A 23793-nucleotide genomic window follows, 5' to 3' on the forward strand; every position below is an offset into this window, starting at 1 on the left:
AAATATAATAATTGATGAACCCCAAAAATGGATAATTATATGGGCTCATTCATCCTCCTAATTCGACTTAATCCACCATTATCATTAGTTTATTGCATGTTTTTGATTATATTTATGCTAATAGAGTGAATTGGGTTAGTCATTATGCCAACAAGTCTAATGGGTGCTTTGTACAGTTTTTTTGGTCAATTTTGAGACAAAATCAAAGGTTTTAATGAGCACTTGGCAGCCAAATTCGTGGGAGAACAAGGGAGAGGATTTGTAGGAAGGTGTCCCCTTCATTTATGGGCCCTTACCTCGAATTCTCCACCATCAGCTCGGAATTCAAGGGCCACCAAATCGATTATCACAAGGGCAGCCGAGCAAGGGCTAGTAAAGTGGCTGTTAACTACAAGTTTTGGCAATGGAGTTCCTAACGTTTAGGAGGGCTGTTGGGGTCCTCAATTTGTATAAATAAGAAGGCTTAGGGCCTCATTTCAGTTAGTCACTTTGTAGGCAGAAGTTAGCTAGTTTGTAGTTCGATTTTAGTCATTCTTTTAGTCATTTTTTAGGCAGTAGGTTAGCTCTGCATTTCAGCACATTTTCAAGTTTTCCTTGTGGACAGTTTTTGGAATGTAACTATTCTTTTGATCAATAAAGATGAATCTAGCTTTGCACCAGCTCTAAATCTTTCTTAGGAGTGTAGCTCTTGGGGTTGGGCCCATCTCAAGTGTCCAGTGCCTCCTTTGTTTACCTTTATGTGTTTTTTTGCTGCATTCTCAAAATAAAATCTGCTATTTAGATTTAAATCTTGTTTTGTTGTTTAGGTTACTTTTGATGATTAAAAAGGATTTTGATGTTCAGATTGAGTCGATAGGCTGTTAACAGGGAAAAGCTTCAAAAAAGGGCCATCAAACACCTCTGATTTCACCTCTTCCTCAGTGGGATAAGGAGCTGGGATCAAGGTGACCTTGCTGCCCACAAAAACACTATCTTTGCTTCGCCATGCAACCATTAGTGTTCGATTTTTATTTGCAGAAGTTGGTTACATGTTCAGATTCTTGATTGCTTCGTTGCATAGTTAGTATACATGGTTGTTGGAAATAATACTGAGAGGGGGGGTGAATCAGTATTATCAGATCAATAAAAACTTTTTCAATGCTCAAAAACATATACGCTACTTCAGTTAAGTGAACTCGCGTGTACACGCTGCTGTGTCTAAAGCAATGAGCGTATATCCAGAAATCTTATGATTCAGTTAGCTTATCTTCAGTAAATGCATCAGAACATTATTAACCATATTAACAGTAAACAGGTGCAGTATAACAGAACAGATCATCACACAAAAGCCACACACATGAACACAAAGATATAAGGTGGAAACCCAATGTGGGTGAAAACCACCTGCTGCAAGTCATCTCAATCTTCTTCTTAATAAGAAAATACTTTTACAATATTTGTACTGGTGCAGTCTTATACCAGTACGGGAGCTACAACCCCCTTTGCTTTTGTACTAGCCGATCCATTTACTAGTACACAGGCTGCTACCTGCTACAATGCTCCAAAGATCTCCCTTAGCTTTTGTACTAGCTTAGATACTAGTACGTAGGTGCTTGCCTACAATCTTCTCTTCTCCAGGTACCACGTTTCATCAATTTTCAGACTGGATCCATAACTATCATTGAAGCTCAAAACAATCATCAAACTCTGAATCACTGAAACCCTGTTAACAACACTGTCACCAGAACACAGAGCAGACACAGAACTCTGTAATAACCATCAGACCCATCTGCAACTTCAAATATCAAGCTTTACAATGTATACGCTACTTCGATGAATCAAACCCGCGTGTATACGCTCTTTTGCCAAAGACAACCCGCGTACAGATCTAAAAATAATTTCTCATAACTTGCAGCTGTACCAGACATCAGTCATACTCATAATATTCATAGAACAATACATGCGTCAGTATGTAGATCTAGAATAAGCATCATAAAGATAGTTCATTTCAAACCATTTGCTCCCGATCTCTCCTTAGATCTTGTTCTCCATCAGCCGGTGAGATCCCTCCTTAGCTCAGATCAAGCAATGCCTCATCAACCCATAACCTGCATACTGGATCTTATGCTTCTTCAAATATTCAAGACTTTTCAGATACACTTGCCTAATGATTTCCTTCCCTTTATATAGCCTTAGGCCTTGTTCAATACCAAGAGCCAAAACCATAGAAATCCAATACCATCAACTTCAAAACTAGGGATCAACACGTCCGCCGAGACGCCAAGGTCCAAAACCATAGGCACAACTTCCAAGGAATAACCGCCATGGACCAAAGGTACTTTTCCACATACACGCACTTTTGCTGAAGCCAACCTGCGTGTACACGCGACTTGGGCTTAATGAACCTGCGTGTATGAACTTTCTCTTCTTCTTATAGTCTGATCATCAATTCCTTGTTGTTGTCCTTCTGCACTATGATTTCTCATCAGTGTGGTTTGCCATCAAGGACAACACTTGTCTCATAATGCCAACAATCTCCCCCTTTGGACTTGATGGCAAAGCTAACTTGTCACACTTAGAACTATCATCTGATTCCTTTGAGCCGTCCTCCATCAGTCACATCTGATATCTCTTCTGAAGATTCATCCAGTTATACATAAGTGAGATATTCTTCTATGAGAGGGTTGCCATCAAGTACAACACATGCATCATAATGCCAACAATCTCCCCCTTTGGACTTGATGGCAACAACACCAAATCACTCTCCCCCTTTGACATCAAGGGCAAAGGGTGGACCAAGATATTCTCTTCCTTTGCTGAATCATTCCACTGTCCATACTCCCCCTGAGTACCTGCTGAAATCTCTGAATAATCTCCCCCTTTGTATATGCCAAGGTGTACCAATCTGTCCATGCTCCCTCTGAGTACATGCTGAATCTCTGTTCTTGCTGAAGTGTGCTGATCATGCTCTCCCTGACTGTAAGCAAGGTCTACAAAAGATGTTCTTCAAGAAGAACATGACTCTATACATCATAAAGGACCTTCCTATCACTTAGGACTCATACATACATCCATCTCTCAACTAAGTGAGGATATACAAAAATTGACTCATCCACCCAACCAAGTGGGAATACATCAAAATTTTACATATGACAACCAATCACATTGCATCAATCATCCCAGGCATAGTGGGGAAACCAAAATAGGCCGTTACATGACCTTGACACCATGAAAGAGATACCACAAAAGAGATATATGACATAGAGACGAAATAACTAGACCAAGACTTATGAAAGTCACCAGCAGCATCTGATAATCACCATTCAGATCAGCAACCAAGAGATCCTTCTGTTCTCCTTTCGCCTTTGTTCCTCCTGAAATCAACACCAAATGTGAACTAGAACCAAAAGCTTTAAGATAATGCCAACAATGCATCATTGGAAGATTATCTGCTCCCCCTGAACCTGTGCCAGATGATCTCTGTCAGACCTATATCAGACTTTCTGCAACCAACATCTGTCCCTGCTGATTTTCTTCAAATCTCCATATACGCGTCTGTATACACATAAACAGGCGTATATACGCAGATATCCCTTACGCAACACGCGTACACCATATACGCGACTATCCCCTTGTAAAACGGCGTATGCACGCGGATATCATTGTATCATGTGTGAAACCACCATAGCCATTTCATCAAGCTCTACATGATCCAAGTATCATTATTTGGGAACATCTGCATCAATTAACATATGTAAGTATAAACCTATCATCAGATAGATACGAACTCATCATCATGTCTCCAACAAAGTGACTTTGAGGAGTCATCCATGAATCAACACTATGTATCTTGAGCTCAAACTCTTTTGACAAAGCTTCTTGATATCAGCAACAATCTTTATCCACATGAGTGCCTGCATCATAACTGTATGATCTTTATGCATATGATATCAAGTGAGGAAGATGTGTATTCAAGCTTTGTACTTCTCCTTGTCCTTATGAAGATCACCATGTAAGCACCATATATGCATCATCAAGGAATCAACCATAAATCTGATCTGATCATCAACTATGTAACCCCAAGAATCATATGTGATTTTATCATAGACAACTCACAACCACATCATAGCAAGATATATCATTTAGCCATATAAGAATCATCACCAAGGACTATTAACCATAATGCCAACAATGAATTATTAAAGGCATATGCTCCCCCTCAACCTGTGCCATCTGTTAGATCTGATTATGCATATATCAGCAGCAAGCATCAAGACATCATCATCATCATCAAGTTAGGATCAAAACACTTCTAGACATCTTACAAGTATCAAAACATTTTTCACACATCCTCAGCCGACTGTAACTATTAACCAATAGAGCAAATAATGGACTGAATCATATCAGATCCCTTTTCTGAGCCTGTTCCCACTGCTTTTCCTTAGACTGACATATACGCGACTTTTCAGTGTCTAACTCGCGTATATACGCGACTTCCCTTTAAGGAACTTGCGTATGAGATTCAGGACACTGAAGGTTTACACTTTCAGCTCCCCTTGAGTCTGATATGTCTGTGCTGTGCTGTGTCTCAGTACATTGTGCTGACTGTACTTCCTTCTTCCTCCATATCTTCAAGTGTGATGAGGTTTTCTCCTTTTGGTGTGATGTCCATCCTTTGTTCCTGCATTCCTTTGCTATATGTCCAAGCGTGTTACATGCATAACATCTTACATATTTCATATTCCTCCTGTAGCAATCAGCAGCTTTGTGACCAAACATATTGCAAGCAAAGCAATATCCATTAAAGTACCTTGAATGTGATGATCTTTCTACATGATGGTCTTGAACCCTTCTTCTTCCACATCTAGCTGCAACATGTCCAAGATTATGACATACATAACATTCAACATTATTCATAGGAGGAGTAAACGATTTTCTTTGAGGAGTCTCTTTCCTTGATTGTTGATGGGGTTGACCTTTCATCTCCCTTTTGATAATTTTAGTTTTCTCTTTAGAGTTCCTTGCCTCACCTTGTGAGCTAGATTCACCTTTAACAGATTCATGAAAACCAAGACCAGTCTTGATTGCAGGAGACCTTTGACTACTAAGAATATCATCCAAGGCTTTAGTACTATCTTGAAATCTCAAAAGTTTATCCTTTTCTTCTAATTTAGCTTTCAAGATATTTACCTCAACTTGAAGTTGTTCCTCCTTTTCTAGACATTGCTTCTTCATGTCTTCTCCATCTTTTCTTCCTTCTTCCATTTGTTGCCTTAGATTGAGTATCTCCTTTTCTTGCTTTTCATACAGATCCTGCTGAATTTGACGAACTCTGAAGGCACATTCCAACTGTGATTTTAAGCTGATGACTTCGTTGTCTTGTTTTTCAATTGCTTGGTGTAGATCTTCATTCTGCTTCTTGGATTCTTCAAGATCTTCCTTTAGTGAGAGGATCGTAGCTTCAAGATTTTCATAGTAGCTGGATCTATCTTTGAGTTTCTTGATGGTTGTGCTTCTTTCGTTGACTTCTTTTCTTAATGATGTCACTTCATGCTGCAATTTTTGACATTGGTCTTCCTTGTCCTTGAGTAGCTTTCTTACCTTGTTTCCTTCTTCTAGTTGGGCCTTTAGTTTGGTAACTTCTTCTTTGAAAGCACATTCCCTTTTGTTCAATAGATCTTGTTGATCTTTAACTTTGTCTGTAAGCCTTCTAAATACTGCCTCTATTTGATACTTTTCTTGCTCACCCATAAAAGCATGTTCAGTAGTTTCACTATCACTTCCATCACTTTCACAAGGAAATATAGCAGGAACATCAGAGGATAACACATTCATACCTGATAATGATTCTGAATCTAATTCTGAATCTGATTCTGAATCTGAAGAACTTCTTATACCTAATCCCCAATCGACTCTCCCACTGTCATAGATCTTCTGAGATGTCTTCTTCTTCCTATGAGCTTTCTTCTTAAGCTTCTTTCCCATTGTTCCACGGATCTCCTTCAAGCGATCAAGCTTCTACCAAAGGACCTGCTCTGATACCAATTGTTGGAAATAATACTGAGAGGGGGGGTGAATCAGTATTATCAGATCAATAAAAACTTTTTCAATGCTCAAAAACATATACGCTACTTCAGTTAAGTGAACTCGCGTGTACACGCTGCTGTGTCTAAAGCAATGAGCGTATATCCAGAAATCTTATGATTCAGTTAGCTTATCTTCAGTAAATGCATCAGAACATTATTAACCATATTAACAGTAAACAGGGGCAGTATAACAGAACAGATCATCACACAAAAGCCACACACATGAACACAAAGATATAAGGTGGAAACCCAATGTGGGTGAAAACCACCTGCTGCAAGTCATCTCAATCTTCTTCTTAATAAGAAAATACTTTTACAATATTTGTACTGGTGCAGTCTTATACCAGTACGGGAGCTACAACCCCCTTTGCTTTTGTACTAGCCGATCCATTTACTAGTACACAGGCTGCTACCTGCTACAATGCTCCAAAGATCTCCCTTAGCTTTTGTACTAGCTTAGATACTAGTACGTAGGTGCTTGCCTACAATCTTCTCTCCTCCAGGTACCACGTTTCATCAATTTTCAGACTGGATCCATAACTATCATTGAAGCTCAAAACAATCATCAAACTCTGAATCACTGAAACCCTGTTAACAACACTGTCACCAGAACACAGAGCAGACACAGAACTCTGTAATAACCATCAGACCCATCTGCAACTTCAAATATCAAGCTTTACAATGTATACGCTACTTCGATGAATCAAACCCGCGTGTATACGCTCTTTTGCCAAAGACAACCCGCGTACAGATCTAAAAATAATTTCTCATAACTTGCAGCTGTACCAGACATCAGTCATACTCATAATATTCATAGAACAATACATGCGTCAGTATGTAGATCTAGAATAAGCATCATAAAGATAGTTCATTTCAAACCATTTGCTCCCGATCTCTCCTTAGATCTTGTTCTCCATCAGCCGGTGAGATCCCTCCTTAGCTCAGATCAAGCAATGCCTCATCAACCCATAACCTGCATACTGGATCTTATGCTTCTTCAAATATTCAAGACTTTTCAGATACACTTGCCTAATGATTTCCTTCCCTTTATATAGCCTTAGGCCTTGTTCAATACCAAGAGCCAAAACCATAGAAATCCAATACCATCAACTTCAAAACTAGGGATCAACACGTCCGCCGAGACGCCAAGGTCCAAAACCATAGGCACAACTTCCAAGGAATAACCGCCATGGACCAAAGGTACTTTTCCACATACACGCACTTTTGCTGAAGCCAACCTGCGTGTACACGCGACTTGGGCTTAATGAACCTGCGTGTATGAACTTTCTCTTCTTCTTATAGTCTGATCATCAATTCCTTGTTGTTGTCCTTCTGCACTATGATTTCTCATCAGTGTGGTTTGCCATCAAGGACAACACTTGTCTCATAATGCCAACAATGGTTTCAGTGCAAATAAAATTCTGTTCCATTTCTTTGCTGTTATCTAGGTCAGATTACGTCAAAGTAATTAGCTTCTTGATTTTCGAAGTCTTCATTTGTCTAATTCGAAAGATAACGTGCAGAGCACCTGTAATACCTCTCCATCCACCTGTACTCCATCAATCCCATCTGCTCCATCCCTTAATTTAGATTCTTGCCTCTCATTTGGTACGTTTTCACACTTGGCCCTAGTTCTTATACTCTCACACAACATTGCTTCTCTTATCTTTGAACCAACCCAATCACCTTAGCCACTCTTCAGCCTCATTCACCAAGTCCTGGACCACCTCCAACCCTTATCCTACCTCCATACCCACTCCTTCATCTTTCTTCCTCCATCCATCCTCCAAAATCCCATTTCTGAACATCCTGTAGAAAAATTACAGACATCTTGTAGAAAATCACAGACATCCTGTAGAACCCCTGCAGACTTCCTGTAGAAGCTCACGAATGAGGTTTCTTGATAGCCAAACTCTGTGAAACTCTCTGGAAGGGTGTTAGGGACCCCTTATGCCCTCTCTGAACCTTCTCGACCTTCTCCAAACATTTCCTTTCGCCAATCCACCTCTGCACAGTAAAAAACAGTTAAATCGCATGCATGATAATTTTGACAACTTATTCAAAAATACAAAAAGATGTTTTTTTTTTTCAGATGTTACTGTCGAAGTAGCTTAGGCACATGCATTTTACCTTCCTAGAAGTCAATGGCATCGCTTTCAGTAGCTTGCATCCTCTTTCTTGCATCAGTAGAGCTAGCTGGTAAAATTAGGGTTTGCTAGGGTTTGCGTTTGCTTTCAGCTTTTCAGTTTCTTTCTACAAATAGAGTAGCTTCCTTCGAGTTAGCTTCCATCCATCAGTTAAAAATCTTCTTCTCAGAGCTCATAGAAGTTGGCTTGAGGCCCTAGCGAACTTGTGCCAGCGGACCAAGTGACATCTGTGGCAAGAGCTAGTACTTGTGCATACAGCACCGTCGCTTCGTAGTTTGTTACAAACTACCGGGTTGATAAAATTAAAGAAGGGAGTTCCAGGAGTTGCAGCAGTATTGTTGCAATACTGGGGCCCACCAATAATGCAGACATATAAAGTATCACTTCCAAAGTACACACAAGTTATGGTCAAGGCGAAAACCTATCCTCCCTTATTCTATGTTACTGCAATTGCTCAAAGGATAGTTCTAGGTTGACAACATGAATGCATCTCATTGTATAGAATCTAGATACATTACTGGCATCTTTACAAGATTGTTGTGACAACCTTCATTATTCTATCTAATTTTGTCAGGGCACTGTGCTCAAGATGGTGAAGAACCAGGACTGTTATGCCTGTCAGTTAACCAAGTCTTCAGGTTGGCTAGACTACACTGTTTGTGGATGTCAACTCTGTGTTGCCTCTTTGTGTCATCTGTCAACCAAGGTGCTTAGGATGGCCTCCTCAACTTAGACAACGTATGAGTCAAGTGGTCAACTTCTCGACAATTTCCCACTGGATGATCGCTTCAAAGTCATCGCTTCAATCTTGTTACTACTCCTTTTAGTAGTGTTGTCGAAGATCCTTGCAACTTGCTAGGCTGGCACACAGAGGACGAGGGCCCACTATCGCCACAGTTCAAGCCCCCACTCTTTAAGCTCAACTCCTCCCAAAATGGTTATGCAAGGTTTCCCTTGGATGAATCAAACCAACCAATACAAAACAAATGCCTTGTAATGCAGTCCAATGACTAAAGTGGAGGAGTTTATATTACTTCCTTGCTGGCCTTTTGTGTAAATTTGCAGAAAATATACAAAACTAGCAAGTAAAGACACTCCAATCTAACAATATATAGCATGTGATTAGTTGCATTGAGTGTACATAAAATATACTAACTAAACATATAAATATTTCTATCGTCAGATCCTTGGTTAGAGGGGTTACTGTGTAAATAAAATTGTTGTCCTGTTATAACAAGTTTACAAATTCTACATAAAGTTGCAGAAAACAGTAAGATAATCCCCTTAACAGGTCACCCAAAAGTGCCTAAACACTTCTAGATCCAAGATTTAAGGGTGGGGAAGCTAGAAGGTAGAAGATGGATCAATTTAGACCATTTCTAAGCCTTGGACCTGCGACAAAATTGAATTTCCAGCAAGCTAAAAATTCACTTGTTGAGGTCTCGAAATTAAAATCCCTTGGGTGCACGACTCAAATTTTTTTTTTTTTCAGCCAAGAAAAACGTTCTAAGGGATGAAATGATTGCTTTTAAGCTATAGATTAAAGATATAAACTTACAAATGAAATCTGAGCTAAAACAAGGTGGAATCAAGATACTTAAAGAAATTGCACCCTATAAAATGAAAAAAATTCAGAAAATTATTTGCTACAGCTATGCCTTGTTGTAGATCTGCAAAAATACTTAAGACATCCATGAAAATGTATGGAAATCATGTTCAAGAAACAGATGTATTATTTCCTTGGTTTTGATATGAAAATTATTACTCTTTCTCCAATGACTTACCAGCTATGAATGATAGAAAATTTTATAACAAGCTAGTTTAAAAATAAAAAAGAAAATTATCTCTTAGAATTTTTAAATAAAATGGTTGAAAAGTGAGGCTTACCTCAGCCTTTTAACTTACTAATTTGGTGAGTTAGGCTCCCTTTCGCTATCTGTGCCTGACCGACCCGTCCATAGAATGAGTGGTGGTGGTGGTGCACCTTTCCCTTGATTTGCATTTCTCCAAAAAAAATGACTTCAAGATTGAGTGGAAAGACAATGATATATGCACTGTGTTCTACCATTAATCTACTATACTTTGAGCTCCTAGTTGACACATTTCTATAAATATTCCAGTCGACTTCTTAGCTTAGTCGACCATGAATCTAACTTCTAATATCTGCTTGGGCTTGACACTTGTCTCTCATGCGTATGGGTGTTGTTCTGTATAGCTTTCAACCATCTATGTAGAAACACTTCAAAATCTCAGTTATCTTCAATGAATGAAGACAGTTAAAATGAATGGGGAACTTTGTCACAGAACAAAAACTAACTTGTTCGAATACTCTTCTCCGGGTGATGTCTCACTAGTAGATAGTACCGTGTGGTATTGGGTAATGCAATGTAATTAAGAGGTTTAGGTCATGTTACATATAGTTTATATATAACACACATTACATATAATAATTAATGTATTTGAATATGTAATGCTGTGATACATTATAATTCCATTTCATGCTGCGATAAAATGAAAGCCAAGTCTGCTTTTAGAGCATACATGCAGGGATACCTCTGTATGTTGTAATGTATCAATCACTGCCACCGTGTCTTTATTAGCCAGTGCAATGTATTTAGGAAGAAGTTGCTAACCACTGAATATATATCAAGCAACAAGTATACCAGTCATCAAATATATGCACCATCCAATATGTGATAATATACCAAGACACTGATCTCTGTATTAATACCAATGTGTATCACCAATGTATTATTACTGAAATATATGCATCTTCAGTGGCATAAGGTAACATTAGACACATTAATGTTGCCAACGTAAGCAATTTGTTAATGCTGCCATTAATCTGCACTTCAATATGTTAACACTTCCACCTTATAATGCACATAATGATCATTAATTTAGCGGCCACACCATTCAACAAGCCAGTGCCTATATGATGAACGCTGCCAATATAACAAGGAATGCTGCAATGTAATGTATAAAATGCTGTCATATGCAAAAAGAATGCTACACTGTAATGTTAACAATGCCATTGTAATAACGCTGCCGCCAATGCATTATCTCAGCCAATGTAATAATGCTCCCAAAATATTCACTGCCAGTATGTTCACACCATAGATTCGCGCTGCTAATATAATAATGTGTAACGCTTATCTGACCATCTATCCATTTTGGCAGTCTACCTAATGTCCTCTGCATTCCTGTCATCTCTGGTCTACTAGTGAATTGTTCTGCCTCTGTTATGTCCTGTCTCTCTGTCATCTGCTATTGATAGCATCGATCTCATGCAGTGTAACACAATGCACCACCTCTTTGCATTACTGTAGCTCCCCATCTGGTCACTACACAAACTTGGTCTACGGCCCCATTGCATCACAATCCCTGGACCTTGCAAAAGACTGCCCCAACTTTGTAATCTTGCTAGAAACTTTATCTATCACAATCACATCACCACTCTGGACCTTCTCTCTGCTAAAACCCTCTATCATTTTGCTCCCTAAATCAAACATAGTCTCCATCTCTGTCGTCTTCAATGTCAATTTCTCAGTCTTTGCCGCAACGCCCAACGTGGTGGGCCGATCTATTTGTATCTCAACAACATTGCCTTTGAAAATTTCAGTCTCGCTTAATTCTAACCCCTATTGCCTTCCTGAATGACCGTGTCAAAGCCTCTGTCTTGCTCATGTCTAATGAAGAAATTTTACTGCCTGCCATTATTGCAAAGGGGCTTTCTTCGCCTAGGGATTTAGCCATACCAATGGCTATGGCGGTTTTACCTGTTCTTGGCTGCCCGATCAACACAACTGCGCGGCCTACTATTTTTCCTTCCTTAATCATTTCTAGAATAACCCCTGCGACTTTTCTAGCAGATGTCTGTCCTACCATACCCTATGAAATCTTTCGGGCTTTTAATGCATCACCCAATTCTAAGCTTTTGATGTGTGAGTGGGTGCCTATTCACTCTATGTGTGTTAAATCCCTGATATCCAATAGCTTTAGCTCCACCATGACTCTTTCTGATAATCGTCGTTTGAAACCTGTGATGTTTCAAAAGGATGAACTAAAAAGACAAACTATAGAGAGGCCAAAGTCAAGGGTAAAAATGTAGGTAGTCAGTGATAGTGAATCCCTTTTCTTTCTCTTTTGTTTTTTTGTAATGATGTTTTGAGAATTTAGGATTTATCACATGTTCCTTAACTCTTCAGGAAAAATGCAATAAAGAGCCATTCAAGTATGTGCTCATTATTTCACTTGAATGAACCCCGTAAGAGGCTGTAGTGCTGCAAATAAAATGTGTTCAACTAATCTCTCCAAATCTCGTCGCCTAATCTTTGTTCTTTTTTTTGTGTGTTGAAGATTGATAAATGAAGATTTATGTCCTCTTCTTCTTCAGTGCCATTATAACCTCTTTTCTTTTTTGTTGTTGTTGAATATATTGTGCAGATAGAGGTGCTCATTGTTCTTTGATTCTGGATTTCTTTAAGCAATTCTTTCAAGACATTATAGGGGTTGCTCTCCCCCTGAGATATTGCTTCTTTAACATTGTTATAAACAATATTCTTCATTTCTTTCATGAGCAGCTTCCCCTGAGAACAGGCTGACTTCTCTTTATCATTGAAGTCACAAGATACTCCTTTTCTTCCTCTTCCATATTTGACTGGTTTGCCTTCTTTTCTCTACATTTCTCTTTATGGTATATAGAAACTTCAACACTTAGTCAATTTTTTATTCAAGTGTTCTCTCACTTCAATAATGCAGCGGAATTATATTCATTAAGTTCACTTATCCTCTTTTAACTTTTACTTCATAAAACGTGTGATATCATCAAAACAACAATAAACAACCTCTTTTCTTTTTTGTTGTTGTTGAATATATTGTGCAGATAGAGGTGCTCATTGTTCTTTGATTCTGGATTTCTTTAAGCAATTCTTTCAAGACATTATAGGGGTTGCTCTCCCCCTAAGATATTGCTTCTTTAACATTGTTATAAACAATATTCTTCATTTCTTTCATGAGCAGCTCCCCCTGAGACCAGGCTGACTTCACTTTATCATTGAAGTCACAAGATACTCCTTTTCTTCCTCTTCCATACTTGAGTGGTTTGCTTTCTTTTCTCTACATTTCTCTTTATGGTATATAGAAATTTCAACACTTAGTCAATTTTTCGTTCAAGTGTTCTCTCACTTCAATAATGCAGCGGAATTATATTCATTAAGTTCACTTATCCTCTTTTAACATCTACTTCATGAAACGTGCGATATCATCAAAACAACAATAAACAACAATGTACACACATTCATGAAGAGGGGCAACTCCCAATCAAGTCTGTCCAATCACTTATAAAGTCTTCTGCAAAGCTATTTTAAAAGTTTACAATACAACTGTATGACAATCTGCTCTGGTGCACTAGTTCGTGCAGCGCGCTGTGTAGGCTTGCTCGAATGTCTACCAGTGCCGTGCAACCCTCCACACTATTCACCCGAATCCTAAACCTGTCATATAGCCCCTACCGGAGTGTTGGGTCGTGCATCCTACCCATTTGCCGGTTCGTGCAACCTACCCGTGTGCCGGGTCGTGCAGCCTACCCATGTGCTGGGTCGTGCAATCTACCCGTGTGGTGGGTCGTTCAACAACTTGTCTCAAAAACCCGTTCAGAAAGTTGTTTCAAAAACTCGTTTAGAATGTCGTTTCAAAAACCCATTCAGTGTTTTTGTTCAGAAAATCCATTCAGCGCAAACTCGTTCAGAAAAGTCATTCAGGATTTTGTTCCGCCCATCCATGTGGGCACATGCCCTGCCGCGCCCTCATATGCCTTGCAGTTCATCCGAACCACCCGAATGCCTCAGACTCGTTTGCCTTCTGATCTCTGTTGGATTGATCCCTCAATGAATGCCAATGCTCTTTGTTAAAATTGGAAACTAGGGCTAAACTCCATGTGGGTCATCTTATTAATGGCAACTGATATTTTTCTTGGATCCCTCTCATCAAGAGGTGCAGGATTGATCTAAAGATCATCCAATTCCGATAAGTATTCATGGAGATATGAATTTATTTGTGTTATGGGACAATTCGTCAAGGTCGGCCAACAACCAAATAAACCCCACATGTGCTTAACGTTTTAGTATAAATAGAGGTGCCTTGAAAGTCATTTGGACACACACACTTTGGGATCTCTTCCTCTACTTGCCTTTGGGTTTTGGTAGGAGGAGAGATCCTAAGGTATAACACTGCTCTAATGGAGAAAGGCTCTACGCTGCCCTAATGAAGAAGCCCTAACGCAGTTAATCAAAGAAGGCTCTACACAGTCCTAGGAGGAGACACCTCTATGCAGTCAAGAAGGGTTCTATACGCTGTCTTAATGGAGATAAGATGCCCTAGCCGCAGTCCAATCTAGGAGCTCAAGTTGTTGTTCAAGTGTGCCCTAATCAGCTGTCAAGGAAGGGCTAATGCTACCCTATACACAGTCCTAATGGGAGGTAGATCTTGCCTTACCTTAGCCGCAGTAAGGAAGAGTCTTAGCCACAGGCAAGGGAGAGATTTGGCCGCAGTTAAAGGAGAGCTCTAGCAGCGTTAAGGAGGAGATATATCCACAGTCTTAAAGGTGCCCTAGCCGCAGTCTAAGGAGGCCTAATGAGCAACAAGTGAAGGCCCTAATCCGCAGTGCAATCAAGGATGCCTAGCCGCTGCTTTATCTACAATATGCAGCCCTAATCAACAACACAAGGCCTATGTGTGCTATCAGTGACAACATTTTAAATAAAATGGTTACAAGGCATGAGTTAAGGACTGGGAATTCGTTGTCATAAAGAAGAAGCATTGCATTGTAGAAGTCTGCTCTCTAGGCTGAGTTTGCTGGGCAGTAGGCCTAGTCTAGGAGTGCAAGATCAAAACCTTAATCTGAGTTCTGGATGGATAGTTTATGTGGGCAACTATCTTCAGTATGACTGTGTTGTATGTTATCTAGTGAACACATGACAGTGACATCTTCAGTCTGATGTATGGCATGTCAGATATATATACATGTTGTAGTAAATGGAGGACAATCTTGTGGAAGGCAGAGACAACCTTCCCTTGGAGGACAATTGCAGACAAATCTACGCAGACATTGTGGCTGTTAGTTGACTGCACTTTGGGTTTGTTGAAGGAGTCTAGCTGCTCTGCTAGGCTGTAAGCCATAGCAGCAACTAAGACTGGTGAGTGTAAATGATTGTAGCATATTGGATGCAGTGATGGATGCAGCATTGGGTGTAGATCAGTGATGAGAGTAGCTCAGTGATTGGGAGCAGCACAATGACAAGTGCAACAGTATGAAGTGTACAACATGGTCATTAGGTCCAACACTGTGATGATGGGTGCAACACAGTGAGGTGCAGCATGATGACAAGATGTAGCACGATGATAGGTGAAGGAGTCACCTTGGAGAATCAGTTGAAGTAGTTTGTCTTCAACTGATCTCATGTATCATCTTCTTAGAGATGATCTATGCTCTTATCTAGATAAGTCAAAGTGTTGACTTTTGTTGTAAATGTACTATCTCTCTCTCTCTCTGCTAAACTATTGAAGAACATATAAGAAGTATTGATCAAGGGTTTCCCCACATTGGGGTTTGTCCCTGGCTAACGCCACATCTTGTGTCCTCTTGTCTTGGCTTGTCTTCTGCGATTTATGTTTATGTTCTATCTGCAGTTTACTTTAATGCTGATGTGATTGCTAATCTAGAAAAGATATTGAGCTGATTGTGAAAATTGAAATAAATTGCTCTAAGCATAGAACATACCTAAATTTAACACTCTTCAATATATACGATTGCCACTCGTTCCATTTTTGCCGAGGGGCCATGTCTCTTTAGTTGCCCATGGGTTGGCTTGCCCATAAGCTACCCAACCGACCTGTCCATTGTTCAGTACGCGCCCCTTCATAATTTCGTTAAGTCATGGGCCGACCTTCAATTGGTTGGGTGGGCGCTCTTGCCCGATGCACGCATCCGCTCGTCACATTTAACCGACTCATCCACACGCCTTTAACCGAACTCGTCCGCATGCCTTTAACTGAACTCATTTGATGCCTTTAAACGAACTCGTCCGCATGCCTTTAACTGAACTCATCTGATGCCTTTAAACGAACTCGTTTGCATGTGCCTTTAACCGAACTTGTTCGCACGCCTCTAACCAAACTCGTTTGCACACCTTTAACCGAACTTGTCTGCACGCGCTTTTAACCGAGTCCCCATTAACCAAACGCGTCCTCCACTACGTCTGCATGCCCGTTGCACATCATGGGTGCGCCCGTACCTCCGACTTCGGTTTTTCGACTCTCCCCGTGTAATGTTCCTAACTTAAACAAACAGTGATATATAAAGCAAAAACGATTCTCAACATATATTTTTTTTACAGAGAGTACATGCTCATAAAAACCCCAGAAGTAGAACCAGCTGAGCCATTTTATTAATCAATGGATCAAGTAAAATAGTATGGATGAATGCACCTAGGCTAGCCTCAATGGCAAGCGTGACAGAATCCAGGTGATGAGACAATGATATCAAGTACTAGAAAATGTCTGCTCCTCTAATGCTCTCCGGTGCCAAGAGCACTGCACTGCTGGCTGGAAAAGAACTACAAGAAACTCCACTTCGGCTGCTCAGAAATGCTACAAATTCAGCCCCAAGCTCCTTGACAAAAGCCTAGAAATGGTTTGGCCTAATTTTGACCTCCCAAAATTGACCCCCAAAGGCACTGTGCAATCCCCAACAATTATGCACTGTCCATTGCAAAGATATGACTAAAAACCCCACCTCCTGTGCAACGAAAATGTTGAAATTTTATATCTGAGATCCTTGTCGAAAACCCATAAAAATCTAGAAATGGTTTGGCTTGGTTTTGACCTTCCAAAATCGATCCCCAAGAGGCCCTACACCCTCCAAGACTGCTGAAGCACACGACCTGCAAGTATGCCAACAAAATCCTCCTCCAATACTCTGGAAAAGTAGCAATCACCTCCACTAGTGTTTCCCTTGCCTCTCCTGACAAGGATCAGCCTCAATAGTTGAGCTTCCACCTCCCATGTGTGCACAATATTCTTCCTCTGTGTTGCCTAGGAAGTGCGAAAACCCCACTGAATAGAAGCCCTCTCTCTCAGCTCCAAAAACCCACCCAAATGTAAACTAACACCCAAGCCTACTTTTCGGAATTTCTCTCGGCGAAAGCCCCCTGAAAGATACCAAAATTACAACTCGACCTCTCCTGATTGCATCCTCTAGGAATACGCACCACCTGGAGACATTGGAATACGACTACTGGAAATCATAATGAAAACCTCCTCTGAAAGAATGAAGGTGAACCTCTCTAGGGCGACACTCGAAGTCCCCTGAAGAAAGGGTTGAGCTCTCCGCTTGAAGAACTCTTGCTAAACAACAAGTGACTCGGCTAAGCAGCTCGAGCAACCAAAGAGAAATTGAAATGAGGAGAGCTGCCTTCCTTATATAGATTTCGTGGAGCACTTTTCCCTCCAATTTTACCTCCATCGTGGGCCCTCACTTAACCATCTCCATGCAAACCGAACTAGGGAGTGCGTATTTCCCTAGTGTGGGTGACCCCTGTGTGTAATTTAACCACAACAAAAGAACTTCTCCTAAGTCTAATCTCCTAATAAAAATCAAATGGGCCTCGCTATCTCCAAAATTGGCCCCAAAATGCAATAATTAGTCTTGTTCCAATTTAATTTAGGAAGGGACATGACACCTCGAGTTGGTGGGTCGTCATGGGCGCTCGTCCAACTCGAAGCCCTGACATCCTCCCCCACTTTAAAAAGGTTGTCGCCCTCAACAACACCACCTTAGCAAACTCCATCACCAAGGCCGAATGTTGCAAAGTGTCATCAACTCCAACATCAAATGTCCATGTTGCCTAACTCCTTGCGTTCATCACAGAACCTCCACCAAGGCTCATGACTCTATTTGGAAAAGACTCCTTAATACACGATGATCAATCACAACTCGTTGCAATCCTCCATACTGCCTCATCTCGTGGAAGGATGCTCCCTGCAACTCAAATGCATGCAACGGCTGCAACTCATATTGTGCCAATCCACCGTGTATCGTCATCATGTGAACTGCTGCTATGATATTTCAACCCAACTTAAACACATCTTAGTACATTATCGACCTCCATGACTAAAACTAGTTGGATGGCCAGTCCAACCATCATCCAGATCCATGAGAATGCACCTCTTCATGCCTTTGTCAGTAGTTTTCTAGCATCCTGTCACATCTTCAACTCGATCAAGAACTCTTCCCACCAATCCAATGCTCAATGTGCTATACCCAGGGCCATGAAGAAACTCCATCTCATCTGCGATATGCTGCTCATCAATGTTGTCAAAGTGGCAAGTTTACACTTGCCTCATCATCTCGTCCATGTGCTACCCATGGTCATATACCAACAACCTCCATGTCCATAAAAAATGGCTAAGTCTCATCAAATCAACCCATGCCTAAGTGCTCCCACCAAGGCACCATCGCTGCAACTCCATCCAACTCCAAGGTGTCTCCTCCCATTATATCCAATTCCATCAAGTCACTCCTCACGAACATATCCCATACGATGTCCAAGGTATGCATCCCATACCGCATCAAAGTCAAGTACAAAACTCACCTTAGCTTCTTAATGAATCAGATACTCTAAGACCACCATAGTATGAAGTCTTCATCGGTTGCAACTCTCTCAAGTCATCATTAGCTCCCATGGACCATCTCCATCCAACACTTCGGGAAGCAGACTTGCCTCAGTCTCAAGTGCCATCGCACGCTGCCTTTGCCCTTTCGATCGCATGAATACTCTCATAGGCTGCCCCGTTCCCGCGATCTCAGTTTTTTGACTCTCTCGCCCATGTGGGTTGTCAACTTGGGCGCTCGCCAAGTCGAGGCCCTTACTCAACACAAACCTCGTATTGTCAGAGAGAAAGATGAGATCAAGTACATTGACAAACTTAGGGCTTACTATCGGGTAATGAAGGATCATTTGCGAACGATGGGAGCACTTCGAGTTGAAGATGATGTATGTCGAGTAGGTGTGATTGGGCAACATACAAAGGAGGAGAAGCTTGATGGAACTCAAGCTAAACCAGGTTCGAATTGCTCAAATGTGCATAATGGGGAAGTTGCACACCTTAAGAGGATGGTCAGGTCGAAGCATAAGGCGAAAGACAGTTCTGAGGTGGAAATATTGAAGAAGTTTGCAGAGGTAAGACGCAAGACAAAGCCTATGGAGGATGGAGATGCCTTAAGGTTAAGTTTTGTGTAGGTTACTGTATGTGGAAAGAAGTTTGTTGCATTGGTTGATACGGGAGCTACACATAGTTTCCTTAGTAAGAAGGCAACAACATCTTTGAAGTTGAAGGCTGGAATGGAAAGGGATTTGAGTGATTTCAAAGCTATTAACTCAAGCATGAAGGTTGTGACAAGTGTTTTAAGGGACACACAAGTGAAGGTGGGTTCATGGTTTGGAAAGTTGGATTTGAGGGTGATTGAGATGGATGATCATGCTATGGTCTTGGGGCAAGACTTCTTAGTAGCTGCACAAACCATACCAATGTTGGACAGTGATATACTCTTGATTTCAGCTGATGGGAAAACTATGATCGTGCCGTTGACAAGGAAGAGTCACTTGGGGTATCGTCCAAAGATTGCTTCTATGACTTTGTATGAGAAGGGCTCGAATGTGAAACATGAACATGTGGAACAACATGGACTTGGATGTTTGACTTACGCAACAAAGGGGAAGAGGATGCTCAAATTTTTGCACGAGCCACGAAAGAAAAGAAGGATGGAGGTGGAAGGATGGTTCCACCCATCACAAAGAAGTAGGCAGTTGAGATTTCTACCATGAGGGTTCACTGTGAGATTTCTAGTTAGAGGAGAGGTTTGAGTACTTCTTCTAAGGCAAAAGATGGAGAGGAATATGTAGGTAGAGATCCAGTTGGTATTGTGGACTATTGCAGATATGCTATGGGGATCTATGTCTTTCAATTGACGAAAGGAAAACTTGAGAAGATACGATGTGTACGAAAGAAGAGGTTGTCACTGTGCACGACTACTTGAGGACACAACATCAATCAAACACATGGGTGGATGAGAGCTAGGGAGGCAACTTCCTCATGCACTAGACCTTTGGAGATGGGTGTGTGCAGTGCCTTGATGATGAGGAGGTGCTGCACCACCATGGAAATGGGGTCTTTGGGGAAGGGCCTCACAGATAGAGATCATGCTTGGATGGATGTGGTTGTTGGTCTATAACCATGGGTGGCACATGGAAGATAACATTGATGGGAAACATATCGCAAATGAGATGGAGGCTTCTTCACGGATCTGGATATGGGATGATGAACATTGGATAGATATGGGCCGATGACTCGCCTAAGTGTCATGTGCGCCCGGTTGGGCGCTCGACTTTCCCAAGGGCGGTGATGTCGACTCGGGGTCTTAACATCCTCCCCCACCAAGAGTCACTGCTATCCTCGACAATCCTATCGATCGTGCCAACTCATCGTCAAACCGTGCAATCTCCTTCTGCCATCTCCACAACAAATCCTCCGTCTCCCAACCACTCTCCTCCAATGCATCCTTCCACTGAACGAAGAACTCCCTCCTCATGGCACTTCCGATACTTGTAGTTCGAAGATCCAAGATCTTATCCAAAACTAAGTTCGATTGGTCCACAATCATGGCTGATCCTCTCAATGGTGTTACTCTTTCAGGATGATCTGCATCAAGTCGACATCTCTTGAGTTGACTAATATGGAACATAGGGTGTTTGAATCGCATGTGATTTGTCAGCTCCAACTCATAAGCTACTTCACCAACCCGCTTCTTCACCCGGAATGGCCCTTCATACTTCCTCGTTAAAGATCGTGCAGTCCCCTTGGGTGGCTGAAACTGATCTCTAGTGATCCTCAAAAGAACCATGTCCCCAACATCGAAGTGTGCATCCCTCGTATCCTTGTCTGTCCATTTCTTCATTCTGTCTGTTGTATCTGTCAAGTGTACTCGTGCTAACCAAGTCAAATGGATTGTACCTTGTCGCTGAACTCTTCTGCATGTTGTATTTAAACTGAGCCACATCCAATAACTCGGGTCAATTCTTCTGATCAACCCTCACATAATGCCTCAAGTAGTCCTCCAACAATGCATTGATGTGTTAAGTTTGTCCATCGGTCTGTAGATGGTAACTCGAACTCTGCAACAACTCTATATCGACTAGCTTGAACAACGTGGTCTGAAATTTGTCTGTGAAACGTGAATCTCGGTCCGACACAATACTCAAAGGTACTCCCTAATACTTCACAACATACTTGAAGAATAACTCCGTTGTCTTCCCAGCTCCACATGGTATCTTCATTGGAACGAAGACGACATACTTGGAAAAATGATCAACAATGACCATGATCCCATTATACCACTGTACTTGCGGTAACTGAGTGATGAAGTCCATCGAAACACTCATCCAAGGTCTCCTCGGAATCGACAAATGCTGCAACAATCCTCCCTGTCTCTAGTTATCCGATTTATCCTGCTGAAAAATGATGCACGTATGCACATACTCCTATGCATTTTGCCTCATCTTCTCCCAAAAGTACCCTCTCTCTAATAATGCCAAAGTGCGACGTTGCCCTTAGTGGCCAGCCCAAGTAGAATCATGGCACTCCTTCAAGAGGTGCCTCCTAAGTCCAAATGACTTCGGAATGTAAAGATGGTCACCATAAAACAAGAGTCCATCTCGTAGAAAGAACTTCCTCGTCTTCCCTTCCTTCAACTGCTTCAGAACACTCTTTGCTTTAGTATTGGCCTCCACACTCGCCCGTAGTTTATTCTGTATCTCATCGGTCATATGTCCTCGACTTCTACTCCTCTCGGCAAGGGACTGTCCCTCCTCCTCCAATGTGGCCAACTGTGCCTTCCTATTGAGGGCATATGCAACTGCATTGAGTCTACCGGGTTTATACTCAATGGTCATGTCAAACTCTGCCAAGAAGTCTTGCCAACGAGCCTGCTTTTTTGACAACTTAGGTTGGGATGCAAACTAACTTGCTGCAACATTATCAATTTTGACAACGAATGGCTTCCCAATCAAACAGTGTCACCATACCTGTAAACAATGAATGATAGAAGTCATCTCCTTCTCATGGATCAGATATCCTCGCTTTCTATCCTACAATTTCCGACTGTCATATGCCATCGGATGCCCATCCTGCAAGAGTACTCCCCCAATCTCAAAATCAGAAGCATTTGTGTGTACCTCAAACAATCTCTCGAAGTCAGGTAGCCTCAGTATCGGTGTTGTAACCATCCTGTTTTTCAAATCCTCAAATGCATCACGACATCTCTCGGTCCAACTCCTTCACTTGTGTTATGCAACCAGCTCACAAAAAGATAAAAAAGATAGATCAACGACTTCAAAATCAGCCTCTTCAAGGGGGCAACCTCCTTTACATTACAAAAATGAACAATTCTTGGATGATTCAAATGACAAAACCTCCTTTCTACATATAGGAGTCTAAGGGGTCACAATATAATCAGAGACGACATAACAATAATAATATAAGGGCACAACAATAACAATAGTGGGTTTCTGTGGGGCACAATAATAACAATATGGGGACAACATGGGCACAACAATAACAATAAGGGCTACAATGACAATACTAATGAGGGAATACACTAGGATTGTAGGGACCTAACATGTTCCTCTCCTTAAAAAAAGTGTTGTCCTCAACGCTTGAGTAGTTCTGGATGCTTTTGTATAAAATTTTCATCCTCCCATGTGGAATCTTCAGTGGGTAAGTTCTTCCACTTGATGAGATAATCTGAAATTGGTCGATTTCGTAGCTGTCGAGTTCTTGTTTTTGTGACTGCTTCAGGTTCCAATATGATTTTTCCTTTCTCGTCAAGTTTTGGAAATATTGTTTGAATTGGGAGCTTGTCACTTATAACCTTCTTTAAGCATGAAACATGGAAAACTGGGTGAACTCGAGAAGATGCAGGAAGCTCCAATTTGTATGCCATGGTACCAATCTTTTGCAACACCTTGTACGGACCATAATACTTTGGTGATAATTTATTATCCTTCTTAGCTTGCTTGAGGGACATTCGTTTGTATGGTTGTAGTCATAGAAATACCTAGTCACCTACATCAAAATTTCTTTCGCTACGATGTTGATTTGCCTATTGTTTCATTCTATTTTGTGCCAAAGTGAGGTTATCTTTTAAGAGTTGAAGAACTTGTTGTTGATGCTCGATGTGATCTTCCACTGCTTGAAGCTTAGAATTTTCTCTTAAATATGATGTGATGGACGGTGGATGATATCCATAAAATGCCATAAATGGGGTCATTTTCGCTGCAGTATGGAAGGAAGTGTTATACCACCATTCAGCAAGAGGCAACCACTTGACCCATTGTGTCTGTTTATCAGTTACAAAGCAATGAAGATAGCCTTCCAAACATTTGTTCACTATCTTAGTTTGCCTATTAGATGATAAGATGATCTATGAGCTAACTGAGTACCCAAACAGGAAAATAATTCTGTCC

At 41.1% G+C, this 23793-nt stretch overlaps 1 protein-coding gene and 1 pseudogene across 6 annotated transcripts in view; one reads left to right on the forward strand and one right to left on the reverse strand.

The window, feature by feature from the left end:
• Positions 1-23793, forward strand: part of LOC149262770 (uncharacterized) — a 352995-nt gene that overhangs the window by 19929 nt on the left and 309273 nt on the right. The gene's annotated exons all lie outside the window — the stretch shown is intronic.
• On the reverse strand, positions 11473-12223 carry LOC149262771 (uncharacterized; annotated as a pseudogene).

The sequence above is a fragment of the Pinus tabuliformis genome, chromosome 6 (assembly GCF_031772625.1).
Source record: "Pinus tabuliformis cultivar Carrire ecotype Pingquan chromosome 6, CPIR1, whole genome shotgun sequence".
In the NCBI taxonomy this organism is placed as follows: domain Eukaryota; kingdom Viridiplantae; phylum Streptophyta; class Pinopsida; order Pinales; family Pinaceae; genus Pinus; species Pinus tabuliformis.